This window comes from Acomys minous, assembly GCF_964271855.1.
Source record: "Acomys minous genome assembly, chromosome: 8".
In the NCBI taxonomy this organism is placed as follows: Eukaryota; Metazoa; Chordata; class Mammalia; order Rodentia; family Muridae; genus Acomys; species Acomys minous.
Window position 1 is genome coordinate 125,654,188 of NC_140489.1, and position 25,432 is coordinate 125,679,619.

Here is a 25,432-nt window from a genome sequence, read left to right on the forward strand (position 1 = left end):
TAGACAATTTGATTCTTCAATATGGAAGTATTAACAATAAGAGACAAAGTTAAAATGAAATCAAGTAACACTACTGATACATTGTACAGTTTGGGTATGGTTTTGGTGTATTCATCCAAGGCTTGTGTGATAGGAGTTTGATCTCTATTCTAGTGACATTATGGATGTGAAGCAAATAAAGACATGTAGCTGGGTGTGATATGCCAGTGTTCTTGGAGGGTTAATCTCTCTGCTGAGATTAAACTAGTTTATTTTCTTACCAAGAATACTCTTAATATAAATGCTCCAGCAACGATGACATGAAACATGCTACAATGTAGCTAAAGGCCTCTCAGCACGGCAAAACAATAGTGTTGTCTTCATCTGAAATTTTAGCTTCAACGACTGTGAAGAAAGTACATTTTGTTTTTAATAAATTACTCACTTTCTATAATTTTTGTTATAGCAATTAAAAACCAAGTAAGATAACATCTAAGCACATTTAATTTATTCTGAGGATACAGGCCTAATTTTTAAATGTATATCAACATATTAAAAATTAGGAAACTAATATATATATATATATATTTGAAAGTTCTCAGCTTTCAAGTATACTTTAGTTATATTTTGTTATTTCTTAGTAGATTATGGTTTCATTGAAAGCAAAATCTATGCTTTATTTAATTCTGTGCTTAATAAACACCTATTGTAATTAGGTATATTAAATAACCATACTAAATAAACAAAACACCATAAGCCATGAGATCATTTAAAAATTATGTTATCAAAATCCATATATCATTTGAGAAGTTGAGGGAAAAGAAACTACTTTTAAACCACTCTGGTCACAGAAACAAAGTTTATTTCCATATTTATTTTTGTATACATACCTCTTATTGGTACAAAATTCTCTCCATGGACCCCACAAGAGTTCAAAATATGCTTCTTTGGTCTAATAAGTCTGAGTGAGACGAGGAATAAAGTAACTGAAAGAAAAAATTTATTTCATACTGATGATATTGTTGAGGGCAGAAATTATGAGTAACCAGCATAAAATACTTCTGTGTAAACTAAAAAGCCTTATAATATTGAAATATTTTGATATTGCATTTGGATGTCCTGAATATAGCCTTGAATATAGGTTTATGGACACTATTGTTTCTGAAATTCTCCATATCTAAGAGTGAACTGCAATCACAGGAAAAGGAACTGTCTATTGTCTGTTATGAGTACTGCTTGAACTTTGAGATTTCACAGGTAACAGCAATTTCTCAGTCAGACCCTCAGGGGCACTGATCTCAGACAGCATTTGTTATATCCAAAGGCAACTTTGGAAAATGATGCTATTTTCTATCTTCTCTCTTCCTGGCCTAAATATCATTTAATGCCAGGGTGTTAGCTTTTGTGTATGGTGAATGTGTGTGTGTGTGTGTGTGTGTGTGTGTGTGTGTGTGTGTGTGTGTGTGTACTTAGTTCAGTGATTTTAAAAGCAGTGTATGAACAAGTGAACACTCACTGTCATTGGCAAAGCTGATATCAACCTATGGATCCTACCACCATATGATATTCTAGAGAAACATGGAGCCATGCTCAAAGCAACCTGTAGGCTTTGATCTTGTGCAGACTTTCTTCATTTGGTTTTTGTTTTGTTTGTTTGTTTGTTTGTTTTCCCCTATACCTCCTTTCCAACCCACCACCCCAGATAAGAGAGGAAAGAGCTTAATGGGGATAGAAGTAGACATATTTAGACTCAATTTATCATCTTCAAAGACTATGTCCCACAAGAAGCAGTTCCAAGAAGCAGAGTAAAACACCACCATGTACTCTCAAAAGTATGAATCTAGCTGACAAACACCGCATGCCCTCACACAAGTCTGTTTCACATCCTATACTTGGGATAAAAACAAAAACATGTTTTACATCCACTACACAGACCTGTAGGAAATTTCTGACTATTTCTTAAACATTTGTTTTTATTATTTTAATGGTGTGTGTGTATGTGTGTGTGTACCCATATATGCTTATATGTAGGTATGTGACGGTTAATGCATGTGACTTCAAAGACCAAGGGTGTTGGATCTGCGGGAGCAGCCAGTATTATTGCAAGCAGTTTTGAACAAGTTGACATGGGTTCTGAGAATTGAAATCAGGTCCTCTGCAAAAGCAGAGTACTCTCTTAACAGCTGAGACATCTCTCTAGCTACAATGGAATTGCTACTCAAATATGCATTTGACCAATGAAAAAATAATAACTTAATAACTTAATTTTCTTAAATGGAATTTAAACTGAAGTTTATAGAAAGAATGTTTGATGTTTGTAGAAATTATATTTAAATAACTTGAATCTAATGTCATCTATTTTTCAAAATAAGATGGAGGATGTGGAACTTCCATTGATCTAGAAATAAATGACAGAATTAGTCAGAATAGGTTCAGTGAGACAAATATTGCAAGCTACCTGTGAAGTCAACAGTAAAATACAAGAAAAGTATATTTTCATTAATGATACACATTACTGTTGTTATTGCTGATGAGTGGAAAGGAGAACTCTATTTTGTGCAGGAAAACAGTATCTCTTCCATATGAAACATCCATTTTTGATGGGCAACAAAGTTTCATATTTTTCAGATTCATACAGAAACTCTTCACATTTTGGTCTTGAAAGGAAACAGCATCATTTCTATTCGCAGTACAATGACTGGAATAACTGCTCTTCATTTGGATGCCCACAAGAGGTGTCAGAAGTACAAGAAGCTGATTGGTAGTCAGTGATAGTGGCCCTGCACTATTAGCAGTGATTATGACACTTAAAACCATCTTACTGTAGTTTACATGATTATATATATATTTCTTATAATATTTTTATGATAACCTTTAAATGTATATATCATTGTGTATTGTCAAACAAAGAAAAGTAACGTAAAAAAATTTATATTGCTCCTGTCAAAATGCTCACATAACTTTCCTTCCATCACTAATGGGGAGGACTTGTGACTGCTCCAATATGAACCGACTCTGACACCTGCTTGGCTGCCAGAACTCAGTGTTTGAGTATTCTTTTTCTCCCTCTCTTTAGTTATCTCTTCCTGAAAGAACAACCCATGATGGTAGAATTTATGCCTATACAGACTTGTGCCTTTTAGCCTTAATGGTCAATTATGAATGAAGTTCTATAAATGACATTACAAATGAGGGAAGTGATTCTCAGAAAGTTTATCAAAAGTATGAAGTGGATGAGTGGTAGTATGAACTAGATTGTACTATGTGTATGTGTTTTTTTCATAATTCAACTGTGCTTATCAAAGTTGCCTACATTGTTTCCCATGCCTGCTTCCACTGATGTTTTTCTTTTACATTCACATCAACTTTGAGACCTGTGCAATATCCCAATATTCCTAATCCATCCTTGACTTTCTTCCCCTTATACATTTACACTTTCAAAACATGGTCAAAATATATGTGTTAATAAGATGACCATCATGATATAATTATTTGTCTTGTTGCTCTACCATATACAACTATATCTTCTCATGAGGTGAGATAAGTTAACTAATGATATCTAAAATGTGATCATCAAAATTTATCCTGAATGTGGTTACTACATAAAGACTACTCAAAATATTTATAAATATTATGAATATTTATAAAATTGTATAATATAAAATTTCAACCTGATTTGCCTAATGCTTCTCAAACATATCTGACTCATCTCTGCTTCAGGTAATTGCTCTTTCTTTAAAATTATTACTTGCCTTCATTACCTATTTTTTCCAAATGATACTTTATCATCTACCAGTTTTCCAGAAATTTCCAATAATTTCTCTTAGTCCAAAGCATCTTTATACATTTCTCTAATAAAAACATCTTAAGGTACCTTTATAGAGTTTGGCCAATTTTATCTCGATTGCTTATTTTGTCCATATAATTCTGTCATCTTTCCACAGACAACTAAAATCAGATATGAATGACTTTTCTCAAAATTCCATCATAATAGAAATTATAATTCTATCCTAATAACATATGTAGAACTGATAAACAGGTAATTGCTAAAAATATGTAGATGGAGATATGTTTGTGAAGAATATAAATACATGAATCTATATGTAAATATCAGGACATAAACAATGAAGGTTTAGGCCTCACTGCCATGAATTCTTGGAGGAGAATTTTAAGTGGAGGGAGGCACTAAAAGAGATTTGAAATAGTGGAAAAATTTAAATTCTGTACAATTGTCAAAAACTGTAAAATCCATTTTTAGTCACCTGTCTAGTGAATCAGTAAATTCTACATGAATAGCAGATAAAAGACAATGGAACAATGAGTCTTGTGAATAGGATTCAAATATGAGAAGTGAAGGTTGTTTGTAGCCAGTTCTTTAAAAGTCTTCCTCTCTTGTGATCTTTAGCATTGTACCTGCTTAGAGCACGGCTTTCCTTATGCCTTTCCAGGTCCATTTTTGATTCACGGCTTGAAGTGATTTTCAAATTCTTTGAGAAGAAAGAAATTTAACCAAACTCATCCTCTTTTGTATCCATCATACATTATCTTGAGTATAAGTTAACTATGTCAAATGTGCACTAACTGACTCCACAATCGCATACCACCACTTCTCTAACAAAGTTATGTTCTTTCTTTCAGTTTTTCCTGTAGTGCCTCATATACTGGGCCTTATGGGAAATTAATGAAAACCACTATTTTAAATTTTTTCCTTTCTTACTGCAATTCTCTCACTGTATTTGATAGTCTCAAGTTTCAGCCAAGACAGCTTCCTGTGTATACTCCTTTAAATCTTCTCTTTTTTTCAAATCTTAAAAATATAAATAAGAAAAGAATTAAGAAATGCATCTATATACCTAGAAACAGGAAAGACTTTTAAAATTAGATTCTAATAAGAAATGTCCTAGACAAAGTAACTCTCTTTTCCAATCTACTTTTTTTTTTTTTTTTTTTTTGCTTTAATGGCATTTGTCAGTCTTCAAAGGTGGTAGTACTAAAGAATGATGCTGAAATAATAAAAATATAAATATCTTGAATCAAATAGTTCTTTGTTTTTAATCCCTTGCAAAACTTAGTAATTAAAACTAAATCTATTTTAAAACTACACTCAGTGAAAAGACCGGTAAAATTAAGACTTTGAAGTGTATTCTTGTCTTTACTACTACTAATTGATTCTTAATCTTGGATAAGCTACTTAAACTTTGGTACCAAAGTCTCCTCAGCTGCCAAGTGACAGTCTATATTATACTATGAGTCTCAAAAGAAAAAAAAGCAAAGATCAAAAGATGTCATGCATTTAAAAGCTTCCAAAAACTCAAATGAGGCCAAAGGAAAACTAAAGTTACTTTGTAATTTTAATGGAATCTGGCTGAGTGTGAAAAGAAACTGTTAGAGGTTAAAAATATCAACAAACTTATAATGAGATTGTCTATTCTCCAGGCCCACTTCTCAGTCCATAGTCTATCTAACATTCATCTTCACCATTTTTTGTTTGTTTCTCTTGATGTCAGAGTGTCAGATGTATTAAGTTGTGTGATAATTATATACTGTGAACAATTCACTTAAGGAGACAGTGTCAAATACTGACTGTATTTTGTCTTGGGAATAAAAAAAACTCCTAACATTAATCCCTTACAATGACTCTTATCACTCTTCTAATTATAACGTCCTTGAAACACAAAGTGACACTATTGTGGTGGAACCCAAGTCTTATAGACCAAATATTGTGAATGATGACTGTTGTCACTTTAAAGCTAAAACGTGTAAACTTTGGCTAAAAATTTAGTGTTACACAGGTTAATGTGTGTTTAATTTTCATCAACTAAGGATGACTCTAAAGAGAGAAGAATTGGTGAAACCCTGGCAAGTTATTTTAAGAAGCTTCTGAGGGCATTCAGCTTCAGCTCACATATTTTGGTGGTGGTGGGAGCAGTGGGGGTGGCAGAGGAAGCAGCCACAGCAGTGGTGTTTTTGAGCGGTAATGGTGGAGCTGCCATGATAATAGGAAGTGTATATGTCTATAGGTTTATGAGAAAAATTTACAAATCTATGTCTCAAACATTAAAATGTAGGACTGCACAGAGATAGACATGACTGATCTTCCATTCTGTTGTTTTTAAACGTAGCTCTTCTACGTCAAACGATAAGAGTTAATCCCTCTGTGTTAAGGCTTTTGAAGAAATGTCTCATGTTTGACATTTTTCCCTAACCAATTCCTTTAACTTAATGAATAATAGATAAATTTATTTCTTTGTAACCCTTTTACTAAATGGCGGTCAAAGTGGATGCAGGCTACCAAGATGAGACTTGATAGCCTATGATCATACAGAGGAGTAGGAAGTCCCCCTCAGTCACAGACATAGGGGAGAGGAATAGGATGAAAGCTGGAGGGAGGGAGAATGGAAAGATACAAGGGATGGGACAACAATTTAGATGTAATCTGAATAAATTAATTGAATAAAAAATAGGTCTATGGTTACTCAGACAAAAAGAAAGAAAAGAATACCCACATCTAATCATGTTGTTTGATTAAAATTCTTCAAGAAGTCCCTATCATCCTGTATATAATGTTTAAGTTATGATTTTTTAAGCCCACTTTTAGACCAGTCTTTGAGCGATTCTTCAACCATGTTTCTCTAAAATATTAGGTTCCCCAAGGGCACTATGCCTACTACTTAATATAACAAGAACTCTCGTTATGTGCACATTTATTCCCTTCCACACTGCTAAACCACTTAAGTTCACCTTCTATAACTAAGGAACCTGGTTTCTAAGCCCTGTTGTCCCACTCTCATGCTGTGAGGCTCCACATATTTCTTTCCTCCTGTGCTCAAAAAATATTCAGTAGCAAATTACTCGGACAAAGATAAATGGAGAAGAAAGAAGAAAGATGGCTAGGAAAGCTATTGCTTTAGCATTATCTGACTTACTTTTAAGTCACTTCATTGTTTCTTACCAATACCTAGTTCTGGAGGAAGTAGGTGAGCTCTGCTGCATCTTGCAGTTCAGGCTTTCTTCATCTCTGCTTCTTTTCCTTTCCTGATCTATCTGCACGCCAACAGGTTTCTGCCCTTGACTTCTGAGGTCTTTCTAAATATATTTCCCACAAAAAGTAAGTTCCCTAGCCTTCAAGCTTGAAGGAATTAAAAAAAAATCTTAATTTCTCATTAAAAATTAGTATCCTCTCTGGTAGCTCTATCACATAGGTGGGAGTCACTAGCCCCCAAATCTCTTCACAATCTATCTTTTCAACTATGGAAATAAAGTTTTATTTTAACCATGAAGGACACAATTTGCTAGCATTGTTTTCTTTAACTGATTTGCCTACTAATATTTTATACCATTTTAAAAACACCTGTGTGAAAAAACAGCTTCATTAAATGTCTCAGGGAACACTTTAAAGTTTAAGCTGATATCATTATTGCATTTTAGGTTTTGCTGTGGGCAAAATATGTGTGCCTGACTCAACATTTTTATAGAGAAACTCTCATCCTCAATGGGATAACACTTGTAAGTCTTAAACTGCGGATATTATGCAAAATGGATGATGGCCTCAGAGTGGAGATGCTATGATATGATGTATGTTCCTAAAGATATGAAAATTTTAGAGCTTTCTCCACTACATGGTTACATAAGAAATGTGTTTGTTTGTAAGCCAGGAAATGGGCCTACAGTAAATACAGAATATACTGGTATTATAAGTTTGAACCTCCAGGATTTAACAAGAACAAAAAAGAAATGCCTCTGCTTCAGCTATCCACTCTTTGGTAGTTTCCCTGCACCCCCCCCAAAAAATCCCTTACAGATTAAGATGGTTTATTGTGAAAAATATCAAGTCACCATATATAATAAAGAAAAGAATTTATAGTGAGTCAATAAAGGTTGGCTTTCATGCAAGAATGGATGCTAAGAAAAGATGCTACAAATGGAAAGATGAATTACCCTTTAAATAAGAAAGATATGAAAAAGAATTTTGTGTTATTGGAATGCATCTACGCACATCAGAAATAGTCCTACTCCAATGCCTCTACTTGTCGAGAATGGACCAGAAAAAAATTTAGTGATCATGCCTGTTGAATTTATAGAGCTGAGTTTAACTATAACCTTAGAAACAGTCCTAAATATGTCCAAAATGCTACTTTGTTTTTAGCCACTTTTTTGGACATTAACTTATTTAACAAAACCATTTTCTCAATTTTGTAAATGTTAATGATTTTTAAGAATAAGCTATACTACATGTAAAATGCATGTGAAGTGGAATTACATTACTTTTTATTTGTTTTTCTTTACCTTCAACCACTCCATATGTTCTCAGAGATTCTTCAGTAGAGAATTATTCACTGGGGAATTTATGCTGTGTAGTAAATTATCTCATATTAATATTTTGGTTGGTACCAACATAATAATATGTTGGTACTTGTAACTATCATGAGGATACAGAATGTCTTATGTTTCTGCTAAATTGAGGTAGAATAATACTATAGTGTCATTACATGAGTACACTATAGAATACTAAGATCAAAATACGGATGCACATCTTTCACATAATAGCAATAAACAATTTTAGCCATCATAATTGTCAATCATTGGATGAGTCAGATTTATAAACACAAAGTAACTGATAAGACATTAAGATTCAATTGTAAAGCAAACCTGAGATGTGAAGAAAAGGTCTTATAAAGTGGAAAGACCAAAATAATAGCTATTCAATATAGTAGAAGTTCTGTTGTAAATGAAGTCAATTTCTTCCTGATTGAACTTGATACAAACTCAAATATCAAAACCTGTGACAGAATAAATGCACTATTTTCTATTGATGTATCATTTATTTACCATTTCTTTGTCGCTTATAATTGTTTTTAATATTAGTTATATTTTAAAAATGTATGGTGTCCAGAGCTATTGTCCCATGCATAACGACACTTGCCAGGGAGTCTAATGACCACAAAACCACATGAGGAAAAAAATGTCTTCAGAGTGCTCTTTCCTATCCATATGTGTGGTATGCAACTAAAGTGAACATGCAGTTTCACAACCAGAGGTGGCCTTGATTTTGAGTCCAGCTGCCAGTCCAGGTGTTGCTTGCTTCTCAACGAGAACAGGGACCTCAAGCTCAGAGGTCCCATTTCTTGTTCACAGGCAGCTTAGAGAGCACAAGACGTGGTCTGTGCCCTAGGCGAGGTACCCAGTCTCAGCAGGGGAGGTGGAAATGAGTTTTCCACTGGGTGTTAAAATTAGCTCCTTTAAAATGATATTGCAGTTATCAGACTCCAGTGGAAACTCAGGAGTTCAAAAAGCCTGTGATTATATCAAAAGTTTTAAAGCCCTTTGCTAAGCATGGCAGAGAATGTGGGCCTGACAATTTTGCCCATGGTAAGCAGCAATCTTGTGGTAATGGAGTGGGCTTTAACAACTGGCAAGGCAGCTGCACCATTGTTGCCTGACAAGCACAGCCAAACTGCAGGCTTCCAGTGGCTATTGTTCCTCTGAATAAATGAGGCTCAAATGGCCCTGGTAGTGGAGTGGAGTCAAAGAGCTAGTCATGTGGAGGAGTGGAGGAAGAAAGCAAGTCAGCCAATCTTTGCTCATAATCAGGGACTTATAAACATTGAACTGTAGGGAGATTTTTGTGGGTGGATGTGTTTGATTCTCTGGAGCTAGAGGTTCTAGGGATACTTAATCTACATGTGACAAAAGAGCCCAATTATGAGAAGGAAAAGTAGTACTTAATTATCCTATAGGTGAGGGAGATTCAACAGGTACAGTTAAAAGTTCATTGCTTGAAAACCAAGATACCAAGACATCTTATTAGCATAGAGTGGATATCTATAGGATCCCCAGGTGCTTCTTAAACAGATTTCTTCTCAGAAAAAAAGTAGGCCTATAACATTTCCTGAGGGCTATGTGAAACTCCTTAAGGGATCTAAGGCTCCCCAGATCAAACAAAAAGGGGACTCCACTAAGAAAGGGAATCTCTGATTTTTAACTGAACTCAGCAAATATTCATAAATGCTTGTTTGACCTTACACAAGGCCCATATGTGCCTATTGGCACACACACGCATTCATACATGCATGCATACACACACACACATGCACACATGCACACATGCACACACACACACACACAAAATCATATACACTAAATAAATAAAATGCTTAAATACAGCTGTATTTAATTTTATTCATGAGTCAGATGTTATTAGTATTTGTAAGCTGTTTTTTCTGTATGTATGTCTCTACACCATATTTGTGCAGTGTCCACAGCGCCAGAAGAAGGTGTCAAATCCCCTAAAAGTGGAGGTACAGAAGACACTGAGCTGCCTATGGGTGCTGAGAATTGAACCTAGATCTTCTGGAAGAACAGCCTTTAACTTTAGCAGCTGAGATAGCTCTCCAGCTCCTAGTTTAAAATTTATAGATCATACTATGAAATAAAAAAGTGAATTATAAAAATAATTAATTAAAAACTATAATGCATATTAATGAGTATTTAACTTACATAATACATGTCGAATTTTAATTTTTAATTGCTCTATGTCAGGATAGTACTCTGGCTAAATCTCATCCTTAGATGCTCAGACTAAAGTATTGAAGGCCAGATAGAATCAGTGCAGGATTGTAATGCTACCTGGTACATAACTTAATATTGCTTCTCTCCAATCCACCTACCCTAGATAAGAGAGAAAAGAGGTTAATAAGAACAGAAGAAGAAGACCTTTTTGGATTCATTTCTGGGAGTGTTTCGTCTGGTGTAGTTGGCATGATTTCAGCAGACCAGTAATTCAACCAAAATTGCTGCTGGATCCTAGAACAGCAGCCAGAAACTGCAGCCTTTAAACATTCTCTCAAGCAGTTCTCGAATATCTCAAAGTGAGTCAATGAAAAACCTAACAATACCAAGACTCAAAAAGCTCCAGCCTCTTGTTTTGAGCTCATACATATATCTTCTCAGAGTCTGTACTAAGATGTGTTTCAGCTGGCAAAAAACAAGCCTCCATAAAAGGTGGTTCATGTTCTAGTGGATAAATATCACCTGATCTCTCACAAGTCAGCTTCCCATTACACACTTGGGACCAAATAAAAAATATGTGTACATCCACTAACAGATAGTCAATATTTTTCAACTCTAAAGTGAGTAACTTTCTTTGGTGATATTGTAAAATATCTCATTGTCACCAAAACATGAGAAATTTCTCTAACATATACTCCAGGAAGTTTATAAGCACTCCCATAATGTGAAACATAAGAAATATGTTGTTCTTCTTACTGATACATGCCAGATACAAAAGAACAGCACGCAATGCATCTTACCACTTAGTAAGTACCTGTAGGGAAATTACATTGTATTTCTTCTTATGTAATTAGGAATAATGGCAAAGAGATAGCGTTAAGCTACTTATGCCTGCAATTACCCTTTTTTTTTCTTTTAAATTGCAAGGGTTCCTTTTTAAATTTATTTAGTTTAAATATTATGTTTGGTCAATTTTGATCTACCAAATGTTATAAATAAAGTGACAGTTTTCCATATGCCTATGGCAAAAGTGTATATTCAAAACTGTTTATAAAAATAAGCAGAATATAAGCAGTGTGACCATATGGAGCTTATGCATAATTCTAGTCAAAGTGAGAAATATGGTTCAATAGTTATTGTTAAGTTATGGAGAAGAAATATGATGCTTCTGTTTAATAGACTTTCTGAACTTATGGGAACAATTCATGGACTTTCTATTTAAATAATCATGCTAATTTAAAATGAATATGCATTTACCAGTGGATCAAAAATGTTTCACACACACTCATATACATATGTAGCATAGATTAATATTTTTACAAGGAATAACATGTTGAAAAATCCGAACTGACACAGCTATTTTTTTTAATGCTTAGATAAAAGATACATGAAAATTATGAGAAGTGTTAACATTGTCTCCTTGGAGAAAATGAGTTCATAAAATAATAATAAAATGTTAGTCATAAACTGGGTTTAATATCATCAGTACCCCAGTAGCATGATGACTGTGTCAAAACACTTAAGCTATATTGACATCAACAGTTATTATCAATTGAGTTTTATCGATGTTATCATAAAAAAGGATGGATTCCACAAAGCTCCCTGTAATTGCTAGCATCATCTCAGGAAGCCTCCATAATATGCTGACAATCCATAAGGATCGGGAACACTAGCAAGTCAAAACACTGGCTCATGGGACATCATTCTGGTGTGACTGAGAAAAACATACAAAAATATTTCCAAAGAACCAACTGTGGTTCTAACTTCTACTGGAAGTTATAAGGGATAATACAGGAATGAACTTATGTCCTCCGTCTCAAGACAATTTATAAGACTGGAAGGTCAGGGCAGAGTTACAACGTCATGCTAGCATTTTCTCTAACAATGAATCATCTGCCTGGTGTTAATTCCAACGCCTGGTTATTTTTCCCTTTCTTTATATACTGGCTTTCTTGAAGCCCACCTCTTCCCTTTCCTGTACCACTGACTTTGACCTCTTATATATCCATTCAAGGTATAGTTAACCTCAAACTCAGATATAACTATGCCATTCTCTGGCTGGAACTAGTTCAATGCCATCAAAATACACTAGTTTTATTTGAATTTTCTCATGTGCCTTTAGACCTAGAATATATTTCTCTCACCTTTCTATATAATTTTTATGAGTGCTCTCTTCATTTTAAAAAAATTATATTTTTTATTCTACTTAGGTGCTAGCCATTTACCTATGTTACACAAACACCTCTCTATGTCACACTTCCTATTAAACTTTTAAATTGTATATTATTGTATCATTCAGTTCTTATGAGCAAGAAACTTTGACTTAATCACCTTTTCTGACCCACCCTGATATTGTAATTAATTGTATGTTTTAAAATACCATTAAAAGATTTTGCACTATAATACAAGTTCCCTTAGTGAAACAAATGAACAATATGTTGTATAAATTGTCTATTCAAAAATATCAGCATTTCCTTACATTATGGCTCTTATTCCATACAATCACAAACTACTTGTTTCAAAGTTATGCTTTTAATCTTAACATTCAGTAAATGAAAGAGGAAATAGCAGAGCAAATTTCAGGTTACCCTGTTTTACGTACGGTGTTTCAGGAAAACTAATGGTAAATAGAGAGACCTTGTCTCAAAGATTAACAGGAAAAAGTAAATTGACTCATCCAGGGTAGCCATTACTTATCAGCAAGGTTGAGAAAACTAGAGACTATTACTCTTTAGCATTACTAAATGCAAGATAAATCACATTAGTTGGCATGTTCATTACAAAAGAAAGATACCCAAAAGACAAGTATACAAATCTGCTCAATGTCAGTTCTAGTCAGATAAGTAAGTTATGCATGAACTTAAAATAATTATTTCTTTGTTAACATTCACAGTGGAGTTATCACCCATCTAAAGCAAAATATTATAAAATTACAGTGTTAACAAACTTAGAACAGAATGCATTGATTTAATAACTTTTGTATAGGATATACCTTTTCACTTAATCTTGCAGTATATACTAGCTAGTGCTTTATTTCTGAGGAGCTTCTATTTGACCAATCTCCACTGTGCCCCTACATCAGCAAAAACTGCATGTAATCTTCCTTAATAAACTTATGATAGACCACTGACTGGAGAAGATCCCTGGTGAGGAACATAGAGATGTGAATATGAGAAAGTGACATTAAAGAAAAAAATCAATTGACCCCTGCCATGCATTCACTGTGAGAGACAGCACTGGAGAATTCAGTCTGTGCTTAGAAATTCCAAACTGATGGTTCTTCTGTTTTCATCTACTAGGGGCAGGGTCATCATGTAGCTCTGAGAAGCAAAAGGCTTGCTAAGAGTTTGAAACTGCACAGCAACTAACTAAGAACTCCAAAAAATTGTACTCACAATCCAGTAATTAAAAATCAGGAGTCTGAGGCATGAGGCTCAAGAACTTCAAGAAAGCCACGTTTAAATTGTGATTTCATGGGTCAACAAAGATTGCAAAAGATCCTCTCTCTTTCAGAAGGAAGAACACATTCCATCTCTATGGATAATATGCTTCCAGCAAATCTACTGTGACTTTCACTGAAACTAGGATCTTGAAGACATTACTATACTCGTCTCAGTGAAAGAATTATTATTGTTACTATTATTATTATTATTATTATTATTATTATTATTATTATTATTATTATTATTTTCCTTCTTCCTCCTCTTCCTCCTCTTCCTCCTCCTCCTCTTCTTATTCTTATTCTTTTCCTTCTTCTTCCTCCTCCTCTTCCTTCTCCTCTTCTTCCTCCTCCTCTTTTTCTTTTTCTTCTTCTTCTTCTTCTTCTTCTTCTTCTTCTTCTTCCTCTTCTTGTTCCTCTTCCTCTTCCCATTGTATTTTTTCTTGTTCTGATTCTCTTTGTTCTTGTTTTTGTTGCTCTTCTTCTCCTTCTTCTCTTCTTTCTTTTCCTCTTCCATCTCTTCTTCCTCCTCCTCCCCTCCTTCTCCTCTTATTTTTGTTTTTCAATAAGGACTTCTCTGTGCAGTCTTGAGTGTCCTGTACTTGCTTTATAGACCAAGACTACCCACAACTCCCAGAGATCTGCCTGCTGAAACCTCTCTAAGTGCTGGAATTATAGTCATCATGTCCAGCTCCAATTCTTTTTTGCTAAAAAAATGCATAATTAAACATGCGTAATAGATACATACAGATTAAATTATCAAGCTTTTAAAAGCAAATAAAGCCTGTAAAATGTGACACATGTTTGAAGTTTAAGGAAATTATGCTAAGGAGAAATAAGCTTGTCATCAAAAGACCAACAAGGTAGCTAAAAACAAAAACAAAATTTAAAAAGTGGTTTCAGGGGCACAAAGGTTTGCTAATGGGTAGTATCTTTCAGCTATCTAATTTTTCACATAATTCTGTATTTTATATATAAATTTTTGCTGAGGATAAACATCAAGGTAATTGTTCTTGATATAATAAAGTATTTCTAAGAAAAAAGCTTTCCATTTATTGAGTCTGTAAACCCAAATCCTTATTCAATATGCTTTACCAATGAAATGATAAAACTATTTCAATGTTGCTATTTGATTTTAAGACTTTTAAATTAATATATAATTATATTATTTCTGTCTTTTCTTTTTTTCTTCGTTCTACCTTTCCACTGCATTTCCTTGCACTCTCTCAAGTTCATGGCCTTAATTTATTTAACTGTTGTTTTACATTTTCATTTTTAAATTACAATCACTGATGGGGGCATCTGGTAGTTCTCTGTTATTAAGACCTCTGAGCAACTGCTAGCAGTAATCCCCTCTCCCAAAGAACATGGGGTAGGTAAAAACAAAATCTCAGAATTAGATAAAGAGTAAGAATGTTGGAAAGCAAGACCTTGGACCCAGTGTGACAGAAAATACACTCTCTTTCTTGCATTTCACAACAGCAGGTTGCATGTGTTGTGTTTAGAATATTGATCTTTTTATGAGTCACTAGACTGATGAAAGATGCCCTGATCATTTTGTACTGTTTTTAGCAACATCCTATTTCGGTTACTTGGTGCATTAATTTCCATGATCTGGTTTGGAGATTTGACACTGCATTGCCTGTAAATCATGGCATATTTCATTTTTCATTTATCTTTTGTGGTGGAGAGGTTTTGTTCCCTTCAGAGTTTGCTCCACTGTCTGATGATTTTGGTTTTAGTATTATAACTACATATGAAAAACACTTGACTTGTTATTTCTTTCTATAAAGGCACTTCAAAGTCATTGGAAATACCAGATAAACTACTCTCCCTCTTTTCTTCTGAATATCATTTTAAATTTTCAGTATGTCCTTTCCTGATCTCTTCTGCTGATGTGGAAAGTACCTTCTTCTGATAAGGTACTACTGATGGACATGCACCAGTATATTCCCAGCCCCTTATAAATCATTTACTGATCAAAAAAAGTATTCAGAGAACCTTCCTTGAATGAATTACACTTAATATAAAACGTAACTCATCTCTACATTTTCTATGAGCTATTTCCATTATATTTAAAGCTGTCTCTGTTTTGATGCTATACAAAAGAGTAACAATTGTCAGTTGTAATATTTCAGATGAATGTTTTTTATTTTAATGAAACTTTCAAAATTAAAATTATTTTAAAGTTAACCAAATATTATTCTAATTTCTTTATTGATTTGAACCTTAGATTTTATTTTGTCTTCCATTTTAATGCATTTCAATGATATTTGTCATTCATTTCCACACAGCAATATGTGAATATACTTTTAAATTTGATTTTTGTCATTATTGTACTGGTAATATTAATTTTTTTCCAGCAAAGAATAAACAATGATACTAAGACATTTTGTTACTACTATTTTATTCTTTCCATTTTACAGTAAAACTTTACTTACAATTCTATATTTACCAAGTAATACAAAATATTAAGACCTTAGTTAATTATGTAAGAGATACTCAGTATTCTATCCTTTAGACATTGGCACATAATTTCCAGTGCTAGTAGAGACTCTGTTACAGAAAATGATATGATTCAAAAGGTAATAGTGCTTGCTGCCAACCATGAGTTAAATGCCCAGAACCACATGTTGGAAGAAGAGGAAGATTTGTATTTATCCCACATGCTTAAAGCTCAGTGATTTATAATTATTATAATGTTAATGACTAATACTTTCAGATAAGTTTCGAATAAATTGGTTGTCAACATATTTCCCTCTGTGTCACTAAAAGTAAATGATACGAGCTTTGGAATCATCTGATCAAGCACTGGGACTCAAGGCACCAGTGTCTGTGCCTTCTAGACCAGAGGAGACCATACAGTATGGAACATGTGTAGATCTGACCTCAATTCACCCCACCAATCAACAGCGAGTTCCAATATCTGAACTCAGGTCACAAGCCTGATCCAAAAAAGAATTCCTTGATCCCTGCAAGTAAGGAGTCTCAACTTATAGCCACTTGCCTATGAGCTGCTCACAAAGGCCAGTGAAGGACACCAGAAACTGCCACCCAATGCCAGAAAAAGCAAGATGATTAAATGCCAGTTTAAAACAGAAACAATAAAAGCCAAAATAATATGGTATCTCCAGAACCCAGCTATCCCAAAGCAATCAGCCCTGGAAACTCAAACAAAATTGAAAAGCAAAAAAATGATCTCAAATCCTTCATAATAAAGATGATAATAAAGGAAATGAATAAAATCCATAAACAAACATGTGAAGAGACAGCCAAACAGATTGAGGACCATAGAGAGGCCATGGCAGGGACCTATAGAGAGGAAATAAAGAAATTATTAGAAGAAATCCAGGAAAATGCAACCAACCAAGGGAAGGAGATAAATAAAATGTTTCAAATTTTGAAAATGAAAATAGAAACAATGATAAAAGCACCAATTGAGGAAACACTGCAAAGAGAGAACTTAGAAATAAAAACAGGAACTGCAGAGGTAAGCATCACCTACAATATACAAGAGATGGAGGAACAAATCTCAGGTTTAGAAGATGAAATGGAATAATTTGATGCAAACTTCAAAGAAACTGTTAAATCTAAAAAATTCCTGAACCTACTCCAAAAATTCCAAGAAATCAAAGGTATCATGAAAATGCAAAACTTAGAATAATGGGAATTGAAGAAAAGAGAAGATGCCTGGCTCCAAGGGCCAAATACATTTGGAGCAAAATCATAGTAGAAATTTTCTCCAATTTAAAGACAGAGATGCATATAAACATACAAGATGCCTACAGAACACCAAATATATTAAGCTAGAAAAGAAAATCCTCATGCTATATAATAATCAAAACAGAAAATGTAGAGATCAAAGAAAAAACTTTAAAAGCAGCCAAGTAATATACAATATCAAATTTATCAGAATCACACCCGAATTTTCAGCAGAGACCGTAAAAGCCAAAAGGGCCTGAGAAAAGGTTTAGCACACCCTAAGAGGCCACAGATGCCAGGCAGTCCAGACTACTATACTGAGCAAAACAACCAATAACCATAAGTAGAGAAAAGAAGATATACCATAACAATTACAAATTTAAACAGTACCGGTCAAGAAATCTAGTTCTATGAAATATTGTAGAATGAAAAATCCAAACCAAAGGGACTAACTCCACCAAGGAAAACACAAGAAATAGATAACTCAACTTTAGCAAAACAAAAAACAGACAAGCAGAGAAGCATATTATGATAACAAACATCAAAATAAAAAGACCTAATAATCACTGGCCACTAATCTCTTTCAACATCAATGGTCTTAAATCAATAATAAAAAACAGACTAAAAGAATAGATTCATAAACAAGACCCAACATTCTTTTGCATTTCATGGTGGCACACGCCTTTAATCTCAGCAAGTGGGTGGCAGAGGCAGTCAGATTGCTGTGAGTTTGAGGTCAGCCTGGTTAACAAAATGAGTCCACGACAGCCAGGGCTACCCTGCCTCAAATAAACAAAAACAAGCAAACAAAAAAACAAAAAAAAACAAAAACAAAAACAAAAAACAAAGAAACACATCTCAGCTACAAATGGAGACATTACCTCAGGGTAAGAAGCTGCAGAAACATCTTCCAAGCAAACAGACAGAAGAAACAAGCTCTAGTAGCCATTTTGATCTCTAATAAAATAGACTCTCAACTAAAGTTAATCAAAAGAGATGAGAAAGGACACTTTGTACTCATCAAAGGATAATTCTACAAAGATGACATCTAAACATCTATGCCACAAATATGAGGAGACCCACATTTGTAAAATTAACATTAATAAAACGTTAATGACACATTGATCCCTACACTTGAATAGTGAGTAATTTCAATACCCCCCTTCCACCAAAAGATAGGTCAAGGAAAAAAAGTTGAACTGAGAAATAATGATCTGTCATGAATCAAAGGTACCTAACAGGTATTAACAAAAGTTTTCACCAAAACACAAAAGATCATGTCTTCTTCTCTGCACCTCAGAAAGCCTTCTCCAAAATTGACCATATAATGAGTCACAAAGTATGCCTCAACAGAGAAAAGAAGATTGAAATAGTACCTTGTATCATACTAGAACACCGTGAACTAAAGCTGAACCTCAATAACAGAAATATTTTTTAAAAAGCCAAAACACACATGGAAACTGAAGAGCTCTGCTAAATGACAACTGTGTCAGGGTAGAAATAAAGAAAGAAATTAGGGGTTTCCTAAATTTCAATGAAAATGAAGGCACAGCATACTCAAATTTATGGGACATATTGAAAGCTATGAAGAAAGTTCATAGCAGTAAGTGCCTTCAAAAAGAGATTGGAAGTATCTCATACAGCATACTTAATGACAGATCTGGAAGGGCTTGAATAAAATGAGAAGGAGAAACACCCAAGAAGAGTAGACAGCTGAAAGTAATTAAACTCAGGGTTGAAAGCAATAAAATAGAAGTAAAGAGTATTACTCAAAGTATCACAAAAACCAAGACCTGGCTCTTTGAGTAAATCAACAATATTGACAAACCATTAGCCAAACTAAGTAAAAGGCAGAGAGACATTATCAAAATCAACAAGATCATAAAATAAAAAAGAGACATAACAACTGATGCTGAAGAAATCTAAAGAATTATTAGATTTTACTTCAAAGGTCTATGTGTCATAAAATTTGAAAATCTAAATGAAAGGGGTAGTTTCCTTCACAAATTGCACTTAACAAAGTTGAATCCAAATCAGGTAAACAAATCAAATATTTGTATTTCTACTGAGAAAATAGAAGCAGTCATCAAAGGTCTCCCAAGCACAGAAAGCCCAGGGCCAGATTGTTTCAACTCAGAATTATACCAGACCTTCAAAGAAGTGATAATGTTTATACTTTTCAAACTACTCCACAAAATAGAAATGGAACAAGCATTACCAAACTCATTCTCTGAGGCCACAGTCCCCTTGGTACCTAAACCTCAGAAAGACCCAATAATAAAAGATAATTTTAGATCAAATTCTGATATGAAAATTGCCACATAAGTACTCAATAAAATACATGCAAACTAAATCCAAGAACACATGAAAAATGTCATTCATCATGACAAGTATGATTAACCCAGGTATGAAAGGATCTGTCAACATACATAAATCACTCAATGTGTTCCATGATATAAACAATCTGAAATAAATAACCACATTATCATCTCTTAGATTCCAAAAAGGATTAGATAAAACCCTATATGCATTCATGCTTAAAGTCTTAGAGAGATCAGGGATACCTAATCATAATAAAGGCAATATACAGCAAGCTTATATCCAACATCAAACTAAATGGAAAGAAACTCAAAGAAAGCCCATTAAAATCAGGGACCAGAAAAGCCTTCCCACTTTCTCCATATCTCATCAATATAGGACTTCAAGTTCCAGCTGGAGCAATAAGAAAACAAAAGGATCTTAGCTATTCTGATGGGTGTAAGATGGAATCTCAGAGTTGTTTTAATTTGCGTTTCCCTGATGATTAAGGAGGTTGAGCGAAACCACATGCTGGCGAGGATGTGGGGAGAGAGGAACACTCCTTCATTGCTGGTGGGAATGCAAACTAGTACGGCCACTTTGGAAATCTATCTGGTGGTATCTCAGAAAAATGGGAATAGGGATTCCTCAAGACCCAGCTATTCCACTCCTTGGAATATATCCAGAAGATGCTCCAGCACACAACAAGAAAATTTGCTCAGCCATGTTCATAGCAGCCTTATTCATAATAGCCAGAACATGGAAACAGCCTAAGTGTCCCTCAATAGAAGAGTGGATAAAGAAGTTGTGGTACATATACACTATGGAATACTATTCAGCTATTAAAAACAAGGAATTCCCGAAATTTGTGGATAAATGGATTGAGCTAGAAATGATCATAATGAGTGAGTTAACCCAGAAGCAGAAAGACTCAAATGCTATATACTCACTTATATCTGCATATTAGCCCAAGGGGCATGTCCCACAAAAGCCTTCAAGTACCAGGAAACTGGGACAGTGGGGAGGACATCCTATTGGGACTCTAGATGAGACAAGCATGGGAGAATGGCAAAGTAAAAGGATCCAGAGGGTCCTAAAAACCTACAAGTAGAACATTATGATAGGCAGATTTGGGCCCAGGTTTCCCGCTTAAACTAAGGCACCAGCCAAGGACAATAGAGGCTGTAAACTTTATTTTTTTTCATAAATAAAGATGCTTGTATTAACACTTCTTCACGAATACTCAGGGTATCCCTTCTTATAATAGTCGAAACGTGGAAACAAAACAAGATTCTATAAATGAATGGGAGGGTGAACAACATGATATATTTATACAATGAAAGTTTTTACCATAAGAGGCAATAATGATTTTGTAAATCAAACATAAAAAGTGTAATTATTTAAGAGATCAAATAATACAGTAGTATATAAAGTGCTTAAAGAATGTCTTCCCCATTACTCTGCTAGCCACCACTTTTATCTTATTTTTTTTTTTTTTGCCACCACTTTTTTTGATATTGACATTACTTTTATTTTTTTTATTATTAATTTATTCTTGTTACATCTCAATGGTTATCCCCTCCCTTGTATCCTCCCATTCTTCCCTCCCTCCCATTTACCCCTTACTCCCCTCCCCTATGACTGTTCCTGAGGGGGATTACCTCCCCCTCTATATGTTCATAGGGTATCAAGTCTCCTCTTGGTAACCTGGTGTCCTTCCTCTGAGTGCCATCAGGTCTCCCCCTCCAGGGGACATGGTCAAAGGTGAGGCAACAGAGTATGTGAGAAAGTAATATCCCACTCTCCACTCTACTGTGGAGAGTGTTCCGTCCATTGTCTAGATCTGGGTAGGGGTTCAAGATTTACCGCCTGTATTGTCCTTGGCTGGTGCCTTAGTTTGAGTGGGAAACCTGGGCCCAAATCTGCCTATCATAATGTTCTACTTGTAGGCTTCTAGGACCCTCTGGGTCCTTCTACTTTGCCTTTCTCCCATGATTCTCTCATCTAGAATCCCACTAGAATGTCCTCTCCTCTGTCTCATCATTTCTAGCTCAATCCATTTATCCACAAATTTCGGGAATTCCTTGTTTTTAATAGCTGAATAGTATTCCATAGTGTATATGTACCACAGTTTCTTTATCCATTCTTCTATTGAGGGACACTTAGGCTGTTTCCATGTTCTGGCTATTATGAATAAGGCTGCTATGAACATGGTTGAGCAAATTTTCTTGTTGTGTGCTGGAGCATCTTCTGGATATATTCCAAGGAGTGGAATAGCTGGGTCTTGAGGAAGCCCTATTCCCAGTTTTCTGAGATAGCACCAGATAGATTTCCAAAGTGGCTGTACTAGTTTGCATTCCCACCAGCAATGAAGGAGTGTTCCTCTCTCCCCACATCCTCGCCAGCATGTGGTGTCGCTTGAATTTTTGATCTTAGCCATTCTGATGGGTGTAAGATGGAATCTCAGAGTTGTTTTGATTTGCATTTCCCTGATGATTAAGGAGGTTGAGCATTTCTTTAAGTGTTTCTCAGCCATTTGCTATTCCTCTGTTGAGAATTCTCTGTTTAGTTCCATGCCCCATTTCTCGATTGGGTTATTTGGTTTGGTGGTATTTAATTTCTTGAGTTCTTTATATATTTTGGATATTAGACCTTTGTCAGATGTGGGGTTGGTGAAGATCTTTTCCCAGTCTGTAGACTGTCGCTTTGTTCTCTTTACAGTGTCTCCTGCCTTACAGAAGCTTCTCAGCTTCATGGGGTCCCATTTATTAATTGTTGACATTAATGCCCGGGCTGTTGGTGTTCTGTTCAGGAAGTTGTCTCCTGTGCCAATATGTTCCAGGCTCTTTCCCATTTTTTTTCTAAGTGACTTAGTGTCGGTGGTTTTATGTTGAGGTCTTTAATCCACTTGGATTTGAGTTTTGTACAAGGTGACAAATATGGGTCCAGTTGCATTTTTTTACACATAGACATCCAGTTAGACCAGCAACATTTGTTGAAGATGCTATCCCTTTTCCATCGAATGGATTTAGCTTCTTTGTCAAAAATCAATTGACCATATGTGTGTGGATTCATATCTGGGTCTTCAATTCAATTCCACTGATCAACCATCCTGTTGCTGTGTCAGTACCATGCTGTTTTAATTACTATTGCTTTATAGTACAGTTTGAGATCAGGTATGGAGACTTCTCCAGAGCACCTTTTATTGTACAAGATTGTTTTAGCTATTCTGGGTTTTTTGTTTTTCCATATGAAGTTCAGAATTGAACTTTCAATGTCTTTAAAAAATTGTGTAGGTATTTTGATAGGGATTGCATTGAATCTGTAGATTGCTTTTGGTAGGATGGCCATTTTTATTATGTTAATTCTCCCTATCCATGAGCAAGGTAGATCCTTCCATCTTCTCATGTCATCTTCAATCTCTTTCTTTAGGGTTTTGAAATTTTTTTCAAACAGGTCCTTCACTTGCTTAGTTAGAGTAACTCCTAAGTACTTTATATTGCTTGTAGCTAATGTGAAGGGTGTAGTTTTCCTAATTTCTTCCTCTGCAAGCTTATCATTTGTGTTTAGGAAGGCTACAGACTTTTTTGAGTTAATTTTGTATCCAGCCAATTTGCTGAAGGTGTTTATCAGCTGTAGGAGTTCTCTGGTGGAATTTTGAGGGTCACTTATGTAGACTATCATATCATCTGCAAATAGGGATAATTTGACTTCTTCCTTTCCCATTTGAATACCCTTGATCTCCTTATGTTGTCTTATTGCTCTGGCTAGAACTTCGAGTACTATATTGAAGAGATATGGAGAGAGTGGGCCAGGCTGTAAACTTTAAACTCCTACACAGATCTAGCCAATGGTCAGAACATTCTCCACAGTAGAGTGGAGAGTTGCATATGACTTTCTCACATATTCTGGTGCCTCATATTTGACCATTTTCCCTGGAAGAGGAGACCTGGTGGCACTCAGAGGAAGGACAGCAGGTTACCAAGAAGAGACTTGATACCCTATGAGCATATACAGGGGGAGGTAATCCCCCTCAGGAACTGTCATAGGGGAGGGGAAGAAGGGGAAAATGGAGGGAGGGAAGAATGGGAGGATACAAGGAATGGGATAACCATTGAGATGTAACAAGAACAAATTAATAAAATAATATATATCTTGAAAAAAATAAAACAATGATGTGAACAGCAGCCACAAAAAAAGAAAAAAGAAAACAAAAGGAGATCAAGGGATACATCCGAAAGGAAGAAGTCAACATATTATTATTTGCAGATGATATAATAGACATAAGTGACCCCCAAAACTTTACCAAAGAACTACTATATCTGATGAACATCTTCATCAAAGAGGTTGGACACAAGATTAATTTTTTTAAATCAGTAGTCTTCTTATAAACAAATAACAAACAGGCTGAGAAAGAATTTAAGGAAACTACACCATTTTCAATTGCCACAAATAGTATAAAGCATTTTGCTGTAACTCTAACCAAGCAAGTGAAAGACCTGGAAAGATTAACTCTCAAATTCATATTGACAAATGAAGAAACAAACAAAACCAGAATAATGAAAATAATCTTGTACAATAAAAGATCTTCTGTAGGAATCTCCATCCATGAAATCAGCCTGTATTATAGAGTGACAATAATAAAAACTGCATGGTACTGGCATATAAATAGACTGGTTGTTCAACAGAATTGAATTGCTTACCTGGAAATAAACACACAATTCTATGGAACCTTGCTTTTTGAAACAGAATCCAAAACCATACAATGGAAAAAGATACCATCTTCAACAAATTATGTGGGTCTAACTGGATGTCTACATGTAGAAAAATTCAAATAGATCCATATCATCACCCTGCACAAAAGTAAAGTCCAAATGGATTTAAAACCTCAACATAACACCAGGCAGACTATATCTGTTAGAAGAGAAAGTGGGAAAGAGCTTAAAACTCATTGGCACTGAAGACAACTTCCTGAACAAAACACCACAGTAGCTCAGGCACTAAGATAACAATTAATAAATTGGACCTCATAAAAGTAAAGAGATTCTGTCAGGCAAAGAACACTTTCACCAGAACAAAAGGACAGCATACAAACTGGGAAAAGATTTTCACCAAACCTACATCTGACTGAAGGCTTATATGCAAAATATGTAAAGAACTCAAGAAATCAAATATCACCAGATGAAATAACCCAATTAAAAAATGAGGTCCAGAGCTAAACAGAGAATACTCCAGAGAAAAAAATATCAAATGGCTAAGAAACACTTTAAAAATGATCAACATCCCTAGTCAAAAGGGAAATGCAAATCAAAACGATTCTGACGTTCCATCTTACACTTGTCAGAATGTTTAAGATCGAAAACTAACTGAAGTAGCCCAGACCCAGAAATGTATGCATGGTATGTACTCACTTATAAGTGGATATTTGCCCAACATAGATGACCTCTGAGAGACTCCACCAGGTGGGTGATCTAGACATGTGCTGGGACTTGCTGCTTATACTCC

General features: G+C 34.9%; 1 long non-coding RNA gene across 1 annotated transcript; it reads right to left on the reverse strand.

The window, feature by feature from the left end:
- Nucleotides 1-269: 269 nt before the first annotated feature.
- Nucleotides 270-25,432, reverse strand: LOC311603579. The gene is made up of 3 exons (XR_014781138.1): nt 25,339-25,432; nt 870-965; nt 270-384 (listed from the first exon to the last, which is right to left on the reverse strand). It is a non-coding gene; the product is annotated as an uncharacterized lncRNA (long non-coding RNA).